This window comes from Podarcis tiliguerta (genome assembly GCF_965153285.1).
Source record: "Podarcis tiliguerta genome assembly, chromosome: 10".
Classification (NCBI taxonomy): Eukaryota; Metazoa; Chordata; class Lepidosauria; order Squamata; family Lacertidae; genus Podarcis; species Podarcis tiliguerta.
The window spans coordinates 2,677,962-2,700,000 of record NC_139543.1 but is presented as its reverse complement, the minus strand read 5'-3'; the positions used below and the strand labels follow the sequence as shown (position 1 = coordinate 2,700,000).

General features: G+C 46.5%; 1 protein-coding gene across 4 annotated transcripts in view; it reads left to right on the top strand.

Moving 5' to 3' along the window:
- Positions 1-22,039, top strand: part of FAM107B (family with sequence similarity 107 member B) — a 100,466-nt gene that overhangs the window by 28,801 nt on the left and 49,626 nt on the right. The window contains exon 1 of one of the 4 annotated variants that reach the window (XM_083400149.1): positions 13,868-14,264. The exons of 1 other annotated variant lie outside the window; for it this stretch is intronic. The gene's annotated coding sequence lies outside the window, so the exon portion shown is untranslated. Of the gene's footprint in view, positions 1-13,867; positions 14,265-16,518; positions 16,613-19,830; positions 19,915-22,039 lie in introns of those variants that run through there. 2 more of the 4 variants (XM_083400150.1, XM_083400151.1) reach the window with 2 other exon arrangements.

The following is a 22,039-nucleotide window of genomic DNA, read 5'->3' as shown; positions in this document are numbered from 1 at the left end:
CGGCAGCTAGACTGGTGACTGGGGGCAGCCGCCGAGACCACATAACACCGGTCTTAAAAGACCTACATTGGCTCCCAGTACGTTTCCGAGCACAATTCAAAGTATTGGTGCTGACCTTTAAAGCCCTAAACGGCCTCGGCCCAGTATACCTGAAGGAGAGTCTCCACCCCCATCGTTCTGCCCGTACACTGAGGTCCAGCTCCGAGGCCCTTCTGGCGGTTCCCTCATTGCGAGAAGCAAAGTTACAGGGAACCAGGCAGAGGGCCTTCTCGGTAGTGGCGCCCGCAACCCCAGAGTCGGTCACAACTGGACCTAATGGTCAGGGGTCCTTTACCTTTACCTTTAGTGACTGGACATGCATGCTGAACAGTGGTTAATAAAAAATGGAATTGAAAACTTCTGGCAGCACGTCTCTTAGTGACTTTTAGCAGAATGTATGGACTTGCCTTTGTTGGAAAGTTTTGTATTTGAGTCCGTGTTGGGCGATAGGAAAATTCCGCCTCTGGTGACTGAACTGTGATGGCTCCTGCAAACAGACAAGTCATCACTAGATGCTGGAGTTCACAAGGGATTCATGTATCAACAGGTCCCTCAGAGTATGTTTCCTTGAAGTCAAAGAGGCCAACTTCCGAGGAAATGCTTTAGAATCCTCATGGAGGGTTGCTGGTTCCTCGTGGATTGGCTTGGGATCTGGGTGCATGGTAAATCAATTTGAAGTTCCAGGCTTGCTAATGGCCCCCATAAGGCACATTTTGCCATAATAAAATGATCATATGAACCAGCCACAATTTGGTTCTCAGTGTTTAGAAGTCTTTGTGCTCCAGGCTCAATGAAATCTGCCCCAAGGCTATTTTTAGAGGCTGCCTGGTGTCCCTGGCTATATCGAGCCAGATCACAGAAGGGCAAATGCCAGGCAGTGGTAGATGCCTTAAGAGCTGATTAAGTAATGCACATTTTGAGACAGAGAGGAGGAGAATGCTTTTTGTGGTAAGTGTAGCCAAGAGATTTGCACTGTCTTCTGACATTTACCTGAGAAATGGATTTTGGCCCCGTGCAAACTGGAACTGCACTTGCCAAATGCCTCCGGAATCATGGGAATGTGTCGTGAAGTAGCTGTGTTGGTTGTTGATCAGCTTTGTAGGCCTGCAATCATTTTTGAACTTTTGTCACCAGGCCCGTTGAACGTGGCAGCCATTGCCCCTTTCCCTCAGGTGAGGCGTGTTCTTTGCTCCTGTCATGAGTCCCATGGAGACGTCATGGTCAGATCCTGAAGAGGACTGGAAGGAGTTTTGGGGGTTGGAGCTGAATGACCCCAGAGAGGGTCCTAGCAGGATTGGGGTGGTGAAATTGGGACCCCAATAAGTGTGTGAGCCCAAGAAGGGGGCCAGCAGGCTGGGCTAGGGAGTGGAGAAGTGGATTACACTGTCAGCTGGTAAATGGAGATTTAACATTAGAAACTCTTCTCTGATCCAGTGCATTGATGAAGGTTGTCAACATATTTCATTAAATTTAAAATTTGTTAAATTTGTTTCCCCTACACAACCTAACCCAAACCCTAAAATGCTGGAGCTCTGGGTGCTGCTTGCTCTGTGGGCAAAGAAAGACAGCGCTTGTCCAACAAGAAATGTCTGGTGGCTACTGCTGGCAGCACCGAGAAGGAAATAGTCTTGGGTTCCAACCTATCTTTGTTTAGCAATTGCTAACCACTGCACTTACTTTATTGATGGCTTTCATCCTGACATTTCAGTGCTCTACCCACTGCAGCCCAACCTGGGGTGGTGGGTGGGAGAAGACTATGCACAGCTAGTCAGATTCCTAAATTAAATAGTCATTTCTGCAGATTTTTGGATTATAATGTGACTCTGAAAGTCCTTTTTAATTTAAGTGGCCTGGCAAGTCTTTGGAAATTTCAAGTATGACTCAAAATCTTATCCTTCTTTGCTGGAGAGAACATCCTGTAACTGATTAATGAAGTGTAAGGCAGGCAATAAAAGCTTTGTAGCTCTGATAATGATTTATAATCTGGGGCATAAGTACAGTGAGGTCATGTCCCCCAGAAAATAATTGATTTTTTTATTTGATCTGCATAGTCACTGAAATATCTTTCATATGTGTGCCTCCTCTCACTTCTTCATTACCATTTGCTAATTTTATTTTTGTATGTCTAATGCAATCCTAGAGAATAGGATACAGTGGTTGACTTTTCACACCCTGTGGCTGTTGAACATTTATTAAACCATGGTGTAGTGTTTTATCCTCCAGCTGGGCAGGATTCATGGATAACCAGAATCTGAACAAACCACTGTTTAGTAACCTGGGGGGGAGGGGGGACCTGTTATGCTGCCCTAAATTTAGCTCTGCACCAAGAGTTTGATAGCCATCGGCTCCCCTCAGGCAGTCGAAGTCGTTCCCCTTGTGTAGCCGCTGTCTCATGCTGACAGCGTCCAGGAGCCACAGGTGAGCACTGAGTGCAGGATGGGGACTCAAGGTGGACGAACTACCCCAGAAGGAACATGTTGTGTCCCCCACCAATAATACACCCATATTATTAAATTAATAAATATTAATAAATAATTATTGGGCGGTTTATAACAAAACAATATTAAAATACAATATACAATATTCAAAACCACAACAAACAAAAACTCAAGAGAGATACCATAAAAGCCCTAACTTAAAAGTCAGAGGGACAAAAAATGTTTTCACTGGTGCCACAAAGGGCCCTTTCCCATGGATGTTCACCAGGAACTCATCTGCAGAAGCCATCTGCCTCTGATCCAGAAGCCATGGACAGTCTTATCCTCTACCGATTTGCCTCAACTCCTTTCATAGCCTGCTGAGTTGGTGGCCAACCCCACATTGCACAGCAGCAAATTTAATAGTTTAACTTTCCACTGTACATTTCTTTTTAAAAATAGCCTTGACGTGCCTGCGGGTTGAGTTATTGTCTTCTGTCAGTGAGAACCAGGCCACCTGAGCTCTGAATGCATTCCCTGATGGGTAAATAGAAGTTGGTGGGCAGGGGGCAGGGGAAATAGCTCAGGGGAAAGGCTTAGGGAAACCCTCTTGCCATGCCGTAGTCCTCCTTATACCATTTGGTCCCTCTTTTAAAAGAATATAAAAGGGAGAGGAGAACCGGCCACAAACCGCCTGGACCTGGCCTTGTTTGGCCATTGGCTCTGCTAAACAGCAACAAGCTCCAAGTGCATTGCTGCCCCAGAATGAAGCAGGAAGGGCAAATGCCGGCCTGCTCTTTACCCCACCAGAGGGAAAGGTCCAGTCTCTTGAGGGAACTGTAACGGGGCGGCTGCCCCACTTTCCAGCCATAACTTCAGAGGTGCATTCTAAACCCCAGAGCACTGTAACCCTCAGGATCTGGAGCGGTTAAATACTTTGGATCCTTGCATTTGTTTTCAGGCGCTCTGAATGCAAGTCAAATAAAACCACAATCAAATAGAAATAATGGTATTTATACAGCACTTTCCCCTAAGTGCTTCATACGCATTATTATCCCACAACAATGCGCTCCTGTACAAAGCTGCCCATTTGTTAAGGTCATCTTCTTATGCCGTCTCTCCTCCATCAGACGCTGTGTTTGTGCTTGAGGTGGGGAAAGCACTTTTTCTCTCTGCACAATGCCAGGAGCATTAAATAGCAGAAACAAAGACTCTTTGAACCTGGGTTAGTGCAAGCAGAAATGATGCACTGAACTCTTGTTTCTTTTAATTAACCTTTAATGCAACCAGCCTCTGTATATATTCTGCAACCACCCTGTTCGTTCTCAGTGAATATGGAAATGGCAGAGGTTGAATGAATACTCCTTCGTATTTGAGTATGTTCCTAATTTAACACCAAGGCCACAGATGCTTAGGGGGGGGGGGGAGGGAGAGAGATCACAGTGAAACTCCAATCACAGTCAAGACCTGGAATCCAGTATGTGAAATAAATGAAGTTGTGAGACGGCAGGTGTGAGCTGGGAGTCTGAAGTACCAGGAGATGGTAGCACCTCAGGCCAGGCCAGGCCGTCCCTGAGCAACCAATGGTTTGGGCTGCCGAGTCAGGCCAGTTTATAGGATCAGGTGGAAAGCTCTTTGCTCGTGCCTCCGACCCCTGCAGAGCTGTTGGTGGCAATTTAAGTCTGTGGCTTCACTGACACCAAATCACACAGCAGGCGAGCAGCTGCTCCCTTTGGCAAGCTCGCATCATTCTGCAGAGATCAAGCGGCCGGAATCTGCTGTTTTGAGACCCCTGTGCTTTGGAATGGTTTCCTGATGGAAATGATTCTCTCCCCTCCCAAGTTGTTCTGAAGCCCTTAATGCTCCGTTTCTCTCTTTCGCACGCCACACGGCCTGTTGTGTTTCACTGTGCCCTTAACACGCTGGTTACACTTCTGGACCCAGCAGACATTGGCCTTTTGCTCTGTGATAGAAAGAAAGAAAGAAAGAAAGAAAGAGAAAGAAGGATAAGCAACCCTACATCCCATCTTGAGCACAGGAATCCTGTTTCTCTCCGTCACTTGTGGGCATATTGCCATGTGCAGGACTTCATTCAGGCAGGGCTCCCCCCTCGCTCCTTCCTCAAACTGTTTCTAATTAGTAGGAACTAGTCTGTGGGAGCCTGTCTCAGATATTATTCCACAATGTTTTTACTTCTCTGTTTCACTAATACTTAGCCCTCTGTTTTCTTCTCTTCCCACGTGTCCCCAAAACCCTGGCACCTTTGTTGCAAAGCTGGAGTTGCTACAGCCCTCTGGGTGACCCACCTCCTCCTTCTCCACCTCCTGCTGCTGCAGATGTACAAACTGCCTCCGCCTCTACCCTTTCTCCTCTCCCTCTTTCCCCCTCCATTTCAGCACATTCCCATGATCCGAGACCCTCCCAAATTCCCAAACCTGAGTGCTACATCCTGTTTCCTGCAATTGGAACCACATCAGTAGATTTACAGTGTAGCTATTTTTAGGTGTTTGCTTATGATACATGTGGTCTGTGAGGCACCTATATCCTAGATCACGACCCGTTCATAGAGGCCTTTGTCCATGTGCATGCATACTGCGGTCACAATGAGGCATTATTGGTGTGCAGTGGGCTGCTGCCAAAACAGCCATCACCACACTGGTTGTCTATTCACTCCAGTTGGAAGAAGCACCACCACAGTACTGGGCATGGCTACCGATTGCAATAGAGCGCAGTCTGTTTCACAGTGGTGTTTCCCAACATGTGTGCAGGCATATGCATATGCTAAGGAGTGGCTTGTTGGCATCCATGTGTCTCGGGAGACGGTGGAGGAGTGTGCCTTTGGGGGTGATGTCAAACTGCTGGAGAGATATAGTGCTTGCTGTGGCTGGAGAGACCCACAGGGGAGAGACATGTTTTGTTGCAGGCGGGGCAGATGAAGGCGGCCCATTGTGCTGCTGCAGGTGCACCAGGGCGTTTCTCCTCTCAGCTCTCCTCCGGCAGTCACTCTTCCTCTGGTCACTGCTATGGATGCACAACCCGTCTGTCTGTCTCCAGGCACTGTGGTTGTCTGAAAGGGATTCTCACATGGTAGAGTTGATGTTGCCGGCCTTCATAAGGAGTGGCTGCAGATATTTGCAGGGTGAACTGGGCCAAATGTTTTGATCACTCTGCACCAGTTTTATTCCAGGCCTTATTCCAACCCCTTTTTTTGCATGTCCAAAAATAGACAGTAGAGCAAAAACATCTTTTCAGATGCGCTGTAGTTTGCCAGCAAACTCGTGTTTTGTGGCTGTTTCTCAGATCAACATTCCTGGACTTTCAAAAAATTCCTCATCCAGAGCTTCTGAGTCAACTCAGCAGTTCTGGGATAAGAGGACAGGTTCTCTTAAGGATCAGTCACTGGTTAAACAGGAAGAAGAGAGCAGGAATAAAGGGACAGTTTTCACAATACAGGGAAATCAGTGGGTTCCCCCAAGGATCTGTACTGGGATTAGCAATGGGCGAATCTGACCGTTTCTTTCTCAGTTTCTAATTTTTCTAATCTTAAAGTCAGTTCTCCACATTTCCGCATCCATTTGTGATTTTTTTTTTAAGTCTTAATGAAAATTCAACAGCATTTAAATACTAATTTCACTTAATACACATTTCTAATGCACTTTTTCCTAAGATAACACATTTTTGCAATGTGATTTCCCCTAATATATGCATTTTTAGGTGTACTTTAGTATATGCATTTTTGTGCATATTACTGAGTTGGGGAGCTATATTGCCAAAATTAAGAGAAATGTGAATATAAAAAGAATGGCTGTGTTTTGGTTTGCACACTGATTCAGAAAGAATGAATTGGTTAAGTTTATCTTTTAAAACAAACTGAAGCAATTTTCGTTTTGATCCCAGATTGAAACTGGGGAAGGGGTCCAGAAGGATATCTCCAACAAAATTTCAAATAAATGGCTAGTCCATGTACACTGATGCACATTGAGACCTCCCCACTCATATAGGGTGTTTGCACATAACAGTACAATTATGTTTGCACATAACAGTACAAATTTTGTGCACAACACCATCAATAAAATGCTGTCTCATTTTATTTTCCCATTTAATCCAGTTTTACTGGAAAATTTACTGGAAAATTCTATAGATTATAAAACAGCAGAATCTATTTTTCTATAGATTAAAAACTATTCACAGCAGAAATGGTGAATTTGAATTGGGAGTGTGTGATATTTTGATGAGGATGATGGTGATGTGAAAAAAATGCAGATATGAGAAACACGAGTCCACAATAAACGGCTGTGTGGAAGTCGGGTCTGAATTATCAGTGGCTCCTATGGACACAGCAACTTGGGTCTGAATCTGGAAACAGATTGGGGCCCAGGCAGGTAGCTCAGCAGCCATCATGGGGTGTCCGCAGTCACCCCCAAGCTCTTGGCGTAAACGCGCGTGGATGAGGGCCCTCTGGGTCCTGGGCTGCGGATCTTCTTCCTATGCTGTAGGCACTGGGAAGCCCTTTAAAGGCTTCTTGGAGCCTGCCCTTTTTACAAGAAAGCAGAAACATTTTCTGAGGCAAAACATTAAAAACAAACGCCTTATCGTGTGCGCATGGAGCACAAATATTTTCAACTCCAAGTTTAGCCATTGTCCTCCCCCATTATATGTATATATATATATGCATGTATAAAATATTTAGTGCTATTTTTCTAGAAAAAGAGGTACTGGAACACCACCCTTGTTCTCTGAGTTCCAGTGAGTTCTGGCTGGAAAAAAAGCCCTGTATATATTTAGTGTTCTAAACCCCCTTAAAGGACCATTCTGCCAAGAACGTGTAAACAAGGGTATGTCTTGAGTGCTTTTCAGTTTTTTTTCCTTTCAGGGAAGCTGTGGTCCAAAGAGCTCCCCTCCACAGGGCGGCCACAGAAGGCCAGGCAGTTGCAGGGGATTCTGGGGCATATTTTAGGGGGTCTTCTCAGTTTGTGGGGAATGTAGCTGCCTGGCTTCTGGGATAAGGCTGTTACCCTGCTTAAGCAGAAACACACCCAGCAATCTCCTGTGCTGCACACCACGGGGGCGGGGGGAAGAGGCGTGATATTGTGAGCAGGCTGCTTTTCAGAGGAGTTGGACAATTAGTTATCCCCCTGTTGAGAAACCCCTGGGTAACACCTGGGCTGTCAAACACGGTTTGAAAATCAGTGTATTAGGTTACCATAGAGGCATTTTAACTTGAGTTTGAGTTTCATCACAATACCGCCACAAGTGGGCTTCTTTTGTAAGCTGTATTAATTTATGGCTACTCCCACCCCCACCCCGGCCATTATGCTGGGTCTGCACAGAGCAAATGATTGCAGTGACCACAGGCCTTCCAGGAAACGCAAGCAGGAAGCTTTTTGTTTCCATTTCTCTTTGTGATTAACTGAGGTTTATATATTACTCTCATGAAAGCAAAGTTTTCCACTGTGGCCAAAAGGCTGCTCTCTCCAGAGCTTTTCGTAGCCCTGCGCCTGACTTTCATCATTAAAGAATGCAAGCATAGACAATGTTGACTGTTACTTCATTTGAAAAATCTGACCCTGGTCAAAATCGCCTAAATCTCTGGAGACTGGAGAGGGGAATAAGAAGCAAAGATATTCTTGACTGTTCCACACCTTTTTCATGGACTATCCAGATGGAGCTTACAGGCCACCAGTGATTAGGTAGGAGACCATCGTTTGAGGATTTCTTTCCTCTAATTCCTTTGTGGGGAATGAACCCAGGCCTGATGCAAGCATGCTCCAATGTGGAGAGCAGGGTTTGGATGGCTGAGTCCATTGCAAATCACTCTCTCTCTGTCTACCCGCCTCACAGGGTTGCTGGCAGAGAGAGCACAGGATGTGCCCCTGAGAGGAAAGATATGGGATAAACGCAGAGCAGAATTCAGAGGAAAGGTTCACCAAACTGAAACACACCTAAAATGTCTGCCAAGGTTTGCCATGTATATTGCTGCAAACCTTCATGAATACTTCCAGTTAGACATTTGCATTGATGTCTGCAGTATCTTCCCATTTCAGCACATCATGTAATTAAATTATCATAAAACTTTGTGCTAATGGCAGTGTGGTTTGTTGGTTTTTTTGCCAGAGGCAATTAACTCTCTCAGAAGACACAAACTCCCTTTGCATTTCTAGCTAATGGAAATGGATTTAAGAAGCTTAACTATGCTTCAGAAAACTGCTAGTACTCAGCGTACATGGTTGAAAGAATCATGTATGATGATGATGTTGTTGATGCTGACGATGATTAGAGTATGTAAAATATTTTATTCGTTTCTAGTTGATGTTATCTGGTCATAAACAGAATGGATGGATTGTTCTGTTTCTGGTCCATGTCAGTTTGGCATCTGTTCATAAGTCAATTCCATCCCATTTCTGCTTGTGTCTGCAGTTTATTTTTATTGCACATTGTCTTTGAATGTATCACACATTTCTGAATGCATTTTACCCTAAAATACACATTTTTCCTCTGCTTTTTGAGCTGAGAACCAAAAACAGTAACAGAGTTTGATTCCACATATTAGCATAAGAACATAAGAAGGGTCTGCTGGATGAGGCCACTGGCCCACTTTGTCTGCCTTGCTGTTCTTAAAGTGGCCAACCATAGTCCTGTGGGAAGCCGATTCGCAGGACCCGAGGGCAAGAGCGCTGTCCCCTCCTGTGGTCTCCAGCAGTGTGTGTTTGCTTACAAAATGTGAACCCAGCAAAATCCTTGAGCATTCCTACAAATAGCTGCAAATGGAAATGAAGCTCTAAGTGTTATGTACTGAAGTTCTCACCCTGGGCTAGCAAGGGGATACTGTAGATAGTTATGCAAATGAAGGATAGAAAGTGACGTTCAGTAATTGGATAGTTTTAGAAAGTTGTTACAGTAACGTGGTACTGGAGCTCTATAAAAGCAGGCTTACTGAGCCCTTCAGTTCAGTTCAGTTCAGTTCTGGCCTCAGAATAAAGAGCTGCTTTGGAGAAATCGCTGTGTCGTCTGATATGTTCACCCACAACTTAACAGTAAGAACGCCTTGAAACCCCATTAGTGTTGCTGACTTTCTTGGCGCTATAGTAGAAGGCTTTAGAAAACTTGTTCACCCTCTTTTTCAGTGACCGAGTAATCAGCCGGTCCAATGCACTCTCTCTGTCAAATGATGTACTTTCATCTCTTCTTGACATCCCATATTTTCTATAAATTCCAGTGCAGTGAAAGTGAAGTGATGTCAAAGAGAATATCACTTTCTACCATCCATGATGCACCCTGCCCTTATAAATGAAACACATTTATTATAATTTTTATACCTTGTCAAGCAACTTTTATTTCTTCCTGTTGGAAAGTATGCTCTTTTTTTATCTCACCCTTGGAAGTTATGAATCAGAGAAATCTACCTAAGTGCATTTCCTTCCATTGACATCACGGTTATTGATGTATTTTCTGAATGCGCAGTTCTTGGCAGTAGGAATTGTTAGTTATGTTCAGCACTAATGTAAGCACAGAAAAAAAGATTCCTGCCACGACACAGTAAGATTACATTAATTGGAATGGTAATGATGTATTGTTCTGCTGGACAACACATGCAATCTCAGTCTTACTCCTGAGCATTCATGTTTACCATACTTAGGAGTGCTTTATCTTCTTCATGCTCACTGGGGAGGCCATGTTTTCAATTGTAATCTTAGATAATTGCACGAGGCATGCAGGATTAGATCAGGTTTTATAATGAGTGTGTAGCAGCAAAGGAGCTGATGCTTTTAGACTGAAGATAAGGATTCACCACAATCCTCAGCTGTGAAATGGGCAGTCGGTAGCTGAGCTACAGATAATTTAAAGGCAGCACCAGGTCTTCTCGTCTGCCTTTGTAAGGAGCACCAACTGGGGGGACACCCAAGGGGAGAGAGCGAGACGTCTGGGCAAGAGCATTTGCAATGAAGCTAATATGAAAGGGACAAGGGACACCAGGAATTTAGGATTTCTAACAGATCTATCATCTGAGGAACAAATGAAAAATCCCAGATAAAATAATAATAATAATAATAATAATAATAATAATAATAATAATAATAATTTTCATTAAAATTTGTATACTGTTCTTCACATGACAATTCATATGACACCATAAAAATACAAAATGAAAACACAAAATAAATATTAAAAACAAGAACAAAAACAAAGCAGACCAATAACCGCCTCCTGTCACACAAACACATTTAAAAGGACATTGGATGATAATCAGCCCAAGGCCTGCTTTAAGGGGAACGTTTTTGCCTAGTGCCTAAAGGTGTATAATGAAAGCACCAGGCATGCCTCCCCAAGGAGAGCATCCGACAAACGGGAAGCCACCGCTGAAAAGGCCCTTTCTTGTGATGCTGCCTTCATGGAGGAGGCAGACAAAGAACGGCCTGTGAAATAATGTTCCAGGGTTCCCTTTCAACACCTACAAGTCCAGAGACTAGAGCTGTGCTCACACTCAAGCACATTCCTTCCCTCAAAGAATTCTGGGTACTGTAGTTTGCCCTTCACAGAGCTACACTTCTGAGCAACCCTTAACAAAGGACTGTGCCCAGACTGCGCCCATTGAGGGAAGAATGTGCTTCGAATGTGCTTTAAAGGCACAGCGTGTGCTGGTCATCCCTTGTTGCTCTTCCTGCACCTCCCTTTGCTCTCCAACAGGTGCAGGAGCAGACCCTGCAAGAGGCCATCTCAGGATGCAGGAGCAGCCTGGAACAGCCAGCCTAGTTGCTCCTGCGCCCTTCCGCAGGGAGTGACAGCGTCCCCAGGGTTTTTATTTTATTTATCCTTCATAAAAGTATTTCTGTGCACCACCCACTCACATAAAATATCCAGGCATCATCTCTTTGGTAAGCATCTTAAGCACCCTTTGGGGTGTGTGTGTGTGTGAAGGGTCGTGCAGGAGACCTGGGGCAGGTGGAGCAGAGCAGGGCCTTTCTTCAGTTATGTCACACCACACGTGAATGATATTTAAAGTGTCATGCCAGTGTATTGGCCCAAGAGGCACCGTTCCATAACCCAGCAGGTGCTGTGGCATGAAAGCAATGTTAGAAAACAAGACAGAAGTACAGTGGTACCTTGGTTTACAAACTTAATCCGTTCCTGAAGTCCGTTCTTAAACTGAAACCGTTCTTAAACCGAGGTGCGCTTTCCCTAATGAGGCCTCCCACCACCGGTGCCCTCCCACCATTCAGATTCCGTTCTTAGACCGAGGAATGTTTTCAGAACTGAATACTACTTCCTGTTTTGCAGAGTTCGTAAACCAAATAGTTCGTAAACAGGGCTGTTCTTTTTTTTTATAATATTTTTTATTAATTTTCCAACACAAATAAACAATCATATCAGAATTTCCACAAATTTAACTCTATTTGGACTTCCTTCAGCTTCTCTGACAATCATCCATATTTGCCTCCCAGTTACACATTTCTTCTGTTTATATTGCCATTAACCTTCCCTCCCACTTCTCTTTCAAACAATATATCTCAACTTTCACAGTGCTTCTTGGAACCCCACTAGCGTTGTTTGCACATCACACGTTCTTTTCAGATATTCAACAAATTTCCCCCAGTCCTCGCCTCGATGAACTTTTGGTCTCGTAGATATCTGATTTTCCCAGTTAGTCTGTCCAGTTCAGCATAGTCTGTCAGCTTCAGTCTCCATTCTTCTACCGTCGGTATTTCTTCTTGTTTCCATTTCTGGGCCAATAGGATTCTTGCTGCTGTGACTGCATATTGGAAAAGTTTATAGTCCTTTCTTCTTATTTCCTTTCCTGTAATCCCTAAAAGAAATATCTCTGGTTTCTTTACAAATGTGCATTTTAACATCTTTTTCATTTCATTGTATATCATCTCTCCAAATCCCTTCACTTTCTTACATTCCCACCACATGTGATAAAACCTTCCTTCTATTTCCTTACATTTCCAACACTTATTACACGTCTTATACATTTTTGCTAATTTTACCGGTGTGATATACCATCTGTAAAACATTTTCATAACATTTTCTTTTAGTGTCGTACAAGCAGTGAATCTTAAGTTCTCCTTCCACAGTTTTTCCCAATCCTCAAACTGTATATTGTATCCAAAATCTTTGGCCCATTGTACCATTACCGATTTAACTTCCAAACAGGGCTGTTCTTAAACCGAGGTACCACTGTACTAGTGTTATAAACAAGAAGACCAAGACAATATTCCCCACCCCCTGGATGCCCCCCAGAGGGTAAAATGACTGGTGTTTTCTTAGCTCTTGCTAACTTGGTGCAAAATAACGTGGTTTGTTTATTATAAAATATACATATACCATTTGAATGTAAAAACCTCAAAGTGACTTACAAAAGATTAAACTGTATAACAACATCAACAAATTGAAGCCAAATTGTTAACCTGGTTTATTTTTAACTGGTTGGAAGGATCACACAAAATAATGTCCCGTTTCATCTCACATTTCCATTTCCATTTATTTATTATATTTGCACACTGCTCTTCATACAAAGATCTCATGGCAGTTCAGAGCATAAAAATACAAGGAAGATCTCATACAGCCAAGATCTCAGTTTCTAATTAGGTATTGCCGTGTGCTTAAGTTCTACAGATGTTTTACCTGAACAGTGATGGGTTCCATTTATGTACTTCATAAATTTGCCACATTTATGAAGTACATAAATGGAACCCATCACTTGCCTTAAAGTTCTTGATTGTAAAAAAGTGCAAACAAGTAAGAAGGGTGGTAAATACGGCAAATGTCTTGTTCCATGTACCAACCAATCTTATTTTGTAATGCGGCAATAATGTATATATTGGGGAAATGCCTTCGACAAGGCCATCTTCACAGGTGCAATGAGAAGGAATGCCCACAGAACCCATCTAAAACCAGGGGCAGAATCTGCTGAAACATCAGCAAAGTGGATGTTTTCCTTAAGGGGAATTTATAGAAACCTCTGATAAAAACAGGATTCAAAGCCACGGTTGACCTTTATCATAGCAGGCAGATTTCAGAGCTGGCACGTTGCTCCATCTCAAATCTTTATTTGTAATTGCGCTTATGTATTCCTGCAAAACCACCCAAGGCATTTGTTGAAGGAAAACTAGGTTAGAGGCTTTCTTAATGAATAACGTTTTCATGGGGGGGGGGGAAGGTTTCCTTTAAAAGCTTAATTGGGGAGGGAAAAGAATCCTTTTGACTTTCCACTTGGCTAGGAGAGGCTTCTTCTCCAATCTCAGCCAGGCGACAGCGCCGGCCCCCTTCCGGGGCTCCGGGTCCGCCTGCCTCTCGCCTGGGGAGGCGCGGCGCAGCTCCCACCGACGGCGGACAGACGGCAGCGGGCCTCGATCTTCCGGCAGTGGGCGCCGCCGGGCTCCTTTTCGGCCACCGCGGAAGCTCGTTGGCAGGGAGACTCGCGCAGAACTCGCGCGCGGGCGCGGAAAGCAGCCCGATTCGGTGCGCTTCCTGCCCGACGGTCCGCCCGAGACGCCGCCGCCGCGCTTCTCGCGCGCCCCAAACAACAAAGGCGGCGGCGGCGGCGGGCGGAGGGGCCGAGACACAAAGCGGCGGCGGCGGCGGCGGCAGCGCCCCTCGGAGCGGGGCGGAGCCGCGGCCCGTGAGTCAGCAGCCCGCGCGCCGGCGGGATCCGCCCCGCGGCGCCTGCAAGGCGAGCCCGGGCGCCGAGCGAGCAGCGAGGGACGGACAAGCGAGCGAGCGAGCGGGCGCGGGAAGGAAGCGCCGCGCGGAGCCAGACCCGCCTTGGCGCCCCGACGGGGCTCGGGCCGGAGGAGAGCGCGCCGCGAGGTGAGGGCCTGGCGGCGGGCGCGCGGGGCACGTGCGGGCGGAGGGCGCGCGCCGGACGCCGAGGTTCCCCGAAGCGAGGGCGCCGAGGAGCTGCTCTCCATCCCGCTTCCTCGCGCCCGCCTCGCCTTTGTCCTCCTCGGGGCGGCCGGCCGCGGCTTTGTCGGCGGAGGGAGGCTCGGAGGAGCCGCGCGGAGAGCGCCCTGCGCTTCGGAGGGGGCGGGCTGGGAGAGCGGAGGTCGCGTTAGAGTCTCGGGGCGGCTGCTTTGCCCCACCTCCCTCCGGGGAGCTTTCTCCTTCCTTCTTTCTCTCTCTCCCCCCCCCCCCCGTGGCGCCTCTTGGCTGTCCGGCTTCAAGGGGCTCCTGGGCGACCCCGCCTCTGGCTGCGGCTTCCCGGCTCCTCGCCAGGCGCTTCCCGGCGGGGCTCCTTGGCGGCTCTCGGCGCGCCTGGTCCCTTTGTGAGTGGGGCGGGGGCCGCGAGGCGCTTCGGCCCTTCAACGGGGCAGAGTGCGGCCCCTTCCCCGGGAGTCGTGCGGGAAGGCGACAGGGATGACTCGGCTCCGCAGGCATGGCCTGCCTAAATTCACTTGACGGGGGTTTTGTTTTAATGCACATAGCAGCGGTTTGGGCTTAAGCCCGATGCGAATCGCGATGTGCGCGTGTGCGCTTTTTCCCTTTTGTACTTATTTCGGAGCTTGCCAGTTGGTGTGGGAACGTGGAAGAAGTGCTTAATTCCAGCCTCCGTGTCGCGCCGCCAGTCCAAAGTGGCTGCAGATGTTCTGCATATGGGGTACCGCTCTGTGGCCTGAGCTTTCGGCAAGATTGCAGGGAATGCTGCCTCTGTGTACGGGATTTAGAACGACTGTATGTGTGAGAGAGAAACTTTCCATAAACTATACACACCCCAAACTGAACTGTAATGGCAGATAACGAATTCTGTTGCCTTGCTTCCCGGATGACGCTGAACTCCAACTCCCATCTTCCCCAGACATCATAGCCCATTGTCAGGGGGGATGGGAGTTGGAGCCCGGCGATCTTGGAGGGCCAACTCAGCTCCCTTGGGAAGAGCAGGGGGCTGATAGCACCAAGGTTGCAGGTTCAATCCCAGCTGTAAATTCCTGCATTGTGGGGTGGGCTGGGCTAGATTAGCCTCAGGGTCCCTTCCAGCTCTAGTGTTTTCTCATTCTGTATGGCCTATGCCAGAAGAAGGGCATTAAGCCTTTATATGTAATCAGTGACTTGCAAGTGTTGCTTCACAAGGTTTGGAGCAGAGTCTTGTTGATGCTGCCAGAGGGTATCAGGAATTCCCTGGCTGGGGGTCTGTTCACCCGCTCCCTCATTCCATCTCCAGCAGCCAGGTGTGTTGTCTGGGCACTTGCAAGCAAGACATGATAGTCATCTCTCCTATTTGGTATTCAGATGCCCCTGAACTTGGAGGCACCACTGGGCCAAGGTGGCTGCTTGTCCCTTACTAGACCTGCCTCCCCCCCATGTTCCTCAAATCTGCTTTAAAAAACTGTTCTGCGCACGTCTCCTTTGCAGTGTTTCCCATAAATTAGTTTTGTGAAGAGGAAACTCTTCTTTTGCAATTTCTGAACCCGCTTCCAGTAAACTTTATTGAGGGGAGTAGGAGTTCTACAACTGAGAAGGGAGGGGAAAGCTTTTTTCTCCAAACTGCTAATACGTAATTTTATAAATCTGTCACGCCTCCCCATACTTAGTTGTCTCGCTTCTCAAAACCAGAAATTGTGGTCTTAAAAACATGAGTAATCATGTAAATTCTCACGTACCATTTGTTTCTCTTTGAAAGTCCCCTCAGCCCTTCTCTGTAAAAACCAAAACAATAAGGATCGTTTCTGTCTGGGTCCTTCTCTGTTCTCCAAGAAGTGATGTTAGCTGCTTCACTTGCTGAGCCTGGGAAGTCCACTATTGCTATTGTGGGTTTATCTAAAGTATTTGAGTACTTTGGTGGCACTTACACCCCCAGGCTGCCTTTGCCTGGGGGCATTGAAAGAATGCAAAGGAAGGTTGGTAGAAGCAGCTGCTGGGCCACAAGGCAGGGAACTGCAGCAGACGGGGAGCCAAGTTGGAAGCAACCCGTAGGGGAAACTCCTGTGCTTCTCTTTTCAGTTGCACGGAGGTTAAAAGTGTGATGTGCAGTCACTTGATTGGCCCATTGAATCTTCTTGATCTCCCACCCCCTCTGACTTCTTGTAACTTTTAACTGTGCCTCTTCCTTCCTAACTGACAAGTGCTGGAGCTGGTTAACATGGGTTCATCCTGAATATTTTCGCTGCTTCAGGAGCCACTAACTCTAGAGGGCTTTGCCTGCAGCAACACCTGTTGCACCGGTAAGTTCAAAAGAGGAAAAAGCAACCTGTTCGTTGCTGTTCCGAATACTTTTGGCCATGCTGAGAAGTGAGCATTTTGTGGCAAGCTGTTTGCGTGACAGCCTAAAATGGTCTGAAGTGACTATTAAATATTTGTCAATACATAGTTTTTGCTCTATATGCACACTGTCTAATCTGCCCTTGAAATAGTTGGGCTGACTTAGGTGAAGGTGTGTTTCTTCTGTTTTTATTTTTAGTATCATGCATATAAGGTGTCCAGCGCTTGGCAGAGGAGTCAGAGAGCAGTATTGTCTTACAGAGCCGGGTTCAGTGTACCTTTCGCAGCCGCAGCAAAAGAGAGGATGGTCAACAAAGGCAGGAAAGGACCTTTGAAAGGAAATCAAGTTTCTTAGTGAAGCAGCAGCTGGGCAAAGAAAGGAGGCTTGCGGGCTAAATTATGTGTTGCATTTTGCACCCTGACTTTAACCAATGAACTCGAGAATGGCATGCAGGAAATCTTGCAGAGCAGGGTGGCTCTGCTCTTCCTCCCAGTCAGGTGGTGATGCTCCTGAATCCCAGATGCTGGAAACCACGGCAGAGGCAGAGGCGGCTCGTGCCTTTGGGTCCCGCTTGCAGGTTTCCCCCAGGCATCATCTGGTCAGCCACTGTGAGTACAGGATGCTGGACTAGATGAGCCCTTGGCCGGATCCAGCAGACTCCTTGTAGTCCTGGCACCATTGCATTTTACGCCTGCAAAACTTCTGTGAGTTAGATTTAAGTTAAGAGGGAAGGGGCCAAGCACATCCCTCTGAGCTTCATGGCTGAGTGGGGAATTTGTGCCGGGGTCTCCTCAACGCAAGATTTCTCCTTCTTGCCCTGCTTCAGCTCTCCTTGGACATTGTCTACAAATCTGCAAAGGTTGACCTCAAAATGAGGCTTGCTTGGAAGCTGTTATGAAAAAGCACAGTTTTGGACAAGACGTACTTGGCTTGGGATGGGACTGTGACCATAGGAGCATGTTTGATTCTTGACGGCTGGAGTCACGATGGGTAGGCAGCAAATTTATGGTGTCCCCCACTGCGTGCCTTTATTTCTTCCTCGTAGAACAAAGTGGCTGCCATGATGGGGCATTATTTTGTTTTGCTTTTGTTCTTGTTTTTATTATGTATTTTGTGTTTTATCTTGTGTTTTTATGCTGTCCTGAGATCTTCAGATGAAGGGCAGTATACAAATTATATATATAAACACAGACTTAAATTAAGTTCTGTGTGCGTGAGTTACAAGTGGCACTTGGGGACACTCCTGCAGTGAAAAAGGAGTCTACCTTTTACCCTCACGACTGGAGTCCCTGCCACATGCATGCCTGCTGATACAGATAAAGAGTTCCCTCAAAGCCCCCCTTCAGGCAAACGCCCCCCTTGGTGGGGGGGGCAGCTGCTCCCCCCATCAAGTAAACAAACAAAAATACTTAACTAACTGACCAATGGTGTTTCAGGCAGCTGGGTACTGCCCCCCTGTCAGGAATGCTGGCTGTGCCCCTGCCAGCTTGTTGCTTCTTCCTTCCTGCCTACAACTCTTCCACCAATGAATAAACTCCTTGGTGCAGTTCCCCTTAAGACAGCAAGCCTTGACCTGGGCGGCACCACTTCAGACTCCCTTCCACGGAGGGTAAGGCTATGGAGTAGCTCCCCTGTCAGGCAGCATGCTGAGAATCACTGGTAGGGAGAACTCCATTGCCTCCCAGTCCTGCCTGTGGGCTTTCCATGGGCGCCTGGCTGGCCATGGGGAGATGAGCAGGTGTGTCTAGAATGGTCCCTTGGCCAGATCCAGAAGAATATCTCTCTTCAAAAATACCCTGTGTAGGTGCAAACCAGGGAGAAAGTTCTCCATCCTGGTCCCCAACATGCTAGCATTTAACGTTCCGGCTGTTTTCCTTTTGAATGTGAGCCCCCACCCCCAGCCGTAGCGTGCAAACACAGGCACCACCACACCCCCACACACCCTCAGTGGGTACCAGGCCTTGGTTCTGGCTAAAGGCACTGGTTTTATAGGTATTGCAGTCATTCTGTGCCAGCAGATGTGAGATGATGCATGGGTCCCTCAGTGTCACCACTGAAGTCCTCTCCTTCAGTTAGAAGGTTTGGTTGGGTCTAAACGATGGGAATGACACAGCCATCCATTCATAGAGTGCCCTTTCTGTATAATAGCCGTGTGACCTCATATTTGCTTACTGTCCTTTGTTCTGCTGAAAATTAATAAAAATCACATTATTGAAGGCAGGGTGTCAAGACGGGCATCTGCTGGTACAGAGTGACCACATGGGGCTCATGGTCCTGAGCTCACAGAATGCTTGAAAATGCAGGTGTTTTAGGAGTGATAGAATAGGCACCAAACAAACTAGGTTAGAATATGTTCACCACAAAAAGCTCAGCACATTAAAAAGTTACATTGATCTTTATCTTATCACCATCTTTCAAAAAATAACAAATGAATGTTTGTTCCCTTGCCTCCGTTCATTCAAATGCGTCCATCTCCTCCTGACAGCCTGTGCTCTCGCTGCCCTGCAGGCGGATTGCAACCACAAACACACTGAACTTTGAATTGCTGCAATTGAGATTATTTTGCAGTGACTAGTTTTATGAAATAGTTCTGTGTTTAGGTAGTGCTGTCTTTGCATTCCTTTTTATTAAGGACTTTACAGTAAAAAACTATAAATGGGGAACAATTCCGCAGCAAAATGCATTTTGTTTGTTTGTTTGTTTGTTTGGAAAGACCAGCCTCTTCCAGTCCCCTCTCAATGTAGCCAAGATTGGCCAGTTATAATGCAGTTCCACAAGTATCACCTGATCCACATTAAGTCTTCGTAAGTTGTTTAAGACCTTTCCCAATATTGAACATTTCCAAACTGAAACATAATTTTTAAGTGATGGTGGTGGAACTTGTTTTTAGTATTTTTCACAGTGTAAGCGATAAAGTCATTCCAAACAGGGAAATGTGGTTCTGGTTTCACTGGCCTTTGATCATGTGCATCTGGTGGGTAAGTTTCTCTGCTGCCCTCTTCCAGAGCTTCCTGTACCAACTGTCTATGGCATCTGTAGAGTTTTTCCAAATTGTGTAATAAGCAATCTAGCTGCATAAAAAACACAAGCTCTTTTTGTCTCTTCTGTGTCTTCTTCAAACATGGAAAGCAATCTTAGCTTGGGAGTCATTTACTCCCTGAATTTGGACCCACAGGTGCTTCTCGCTAGTGCTTGTGCCAGCCCCGAAAAGTAGGCCAGTGCTGAGACATTTGGTGGCAGGAGGCGGAGGATGGAGGCTCTTAGGTAAGCCAGGTGACGTCGGGTCTGTGAGCTGTGTCTTGGATTTGAAGACAGAAGGAAGGTTCAGGGGTGAATACAAAATCAATACATGATAAAAGTGGGGAAAAGAAGTCTTTCCATGGCTGCCTTTTTTTGTTTTCCTCCATTTTGGGGCAGCTAATGTTTACAAACAACAAGGTGGCTTCTGCCACCAAACAGACGAGACTAATGGAGCCTTCAGAAGGGCAGTTTTTTATTCTGTGAATCACCCTGAGATCTTTGATGAAGATGTTCCACTTGGCCCATATATTGTGTGTGGCACAAGCATGGTGGAAAGACATGATTGCGGCTTGGTGTAGTGCTCAGAGTTTCTGACCAGGCCTGATGAAGTTCTCTGTTCAAACTGTGGGCTGAGAGAGAGGGCCTGGCTCACCCTCTCTGGCAAGGTGACCGTAAGGATAACATTGTGTGGGTCCTACAGGCGCTGCTTTGAGCCCCTTGGAAGAAAGTTGGACTAGAAACGTAGTAAATAAAATTCATAAGCCCAGGACTCTCTTCCTATTACCATCAGAGAGAGGAAACTTGAATTCCAGTGTTGACTTCACTTCTCAGTAAAGTAAAACCTGAGTATCCCACATGTTCTCTTGACTTCTTTCTAGGTAGGCACAGTTAAGATGGAAAACAGCATGACGACACATTCTTCTCAGTGTGTTTTAGAAGGTATGGGAGAGAGTCTTCTGTAGGTTAGGTTTATTCTCTTAGTTGTTTTTTCTTTGCCTATTTTGCTGTTGTCCCAGGTCTTCAATCCAGGCCCCCCAAAGAGCTTGGTTTGGGCTTGTCTGTTCTTTAACATCGGGTATCATCAACAGGGCGAAACTGGGTTGCTGGCTGTCTCTGCTGAAAAATTTCAAGAACCAGTTATGCAAAACTAGCGAGTTTTAGGCACACCTTTAGAAACATGTCTGCATAATCATTGTTCCAGGTAACCACAGTCAGGTTGCTATAGTATTGCCATGGTAGCCTGTTGGTGCCTGTAATTTCAGTGGGAAAATCTAGCCATTCCTTTTCTGATCAATACTGTTCTTGGGGGGAGTCCAGCGCATTATGGTAGCGATACTCCTTGAAAGACAGCCTCTATCTGTCTTACTCTAGTGAACCCTGCAGAACCCATAACCTTTTGTCAAGTGCTGGGAGCTGGAGGGCTTAGAACAGAGTGCCTTCCATGGAGAAGATTCCTGCTGCCTGCTATCCAGTCTAGAGGCTGCGGGTGGATGGGAGACGTGGGAATGGGTGATTCTGCAGTGGAGGACGCCTCTGGGCACGAGCCACACCGCCCAGGTCATGCCGCAGTGTTTTGCTTGGACTGAGGCCGCCAGCAGCTCCCTGCAGAGGCACTTGTGGGACGGGGGATTTGGTAAGAGGAAGAGGTGAGTGTGAGGCTGCAGCAAGCAAAAAAGTGGAGGCGGGGGGGGGGAGGGAAAGGAAGTGAGGAAATTTAGCCACCTGAGTGAGGAAAGGAGGGAGGCTGGAGAGTTGTGACAGATCTTGAAGGAGAGGAAAAGGAGAAGTTCCTGCAAACCCCCCCCCCCCCCAAATGCTGTGGTCTTCCTCCTCTCCTGCCAGGCCCTCTGCTGAGCCAGAAAGCATCTCCTCCCTTCTGTGGGGAAGATAAGATGCAGGAAGGAAATTTAGAAAGAGAGATGGTTCGTTGTTTTACTGATAATAAACTTGGGAGTAAGGGAGGGATTAATCAAATTGGCTATTGGGCTTTCTTTTATTGATTGAGTTTCTCTTTGTGCATCTAAATGCGGGTATGAAAGAAGAAATTAATCAGCTGTGTATCATGTAATGGCCTCCTTGGCATAGGCTTCCGACTAGGAGGAAGACGGGGCTGGAGAGGGAGGAGGGATGGAAGAAACAGACAGTTTACAGAGAGCAGCAAGGAGATACAGAGAGATAAGGAAAAGTCTTTGCCCTCTGAAGCAAAATCTGCCTAAAATGGGATGTCCTGTGTCAACATTTTGTGATTGGTGGGCCTCAGTAGTTTTTTATCCTTTCGAGAAGACTCTGGGGTAAGGGAATCTGAGAAAACGCACCTTAAAGTATTGTTTGCCAAGCATGCAAATAAGGCTGAGTTGAAGCTTGGGGT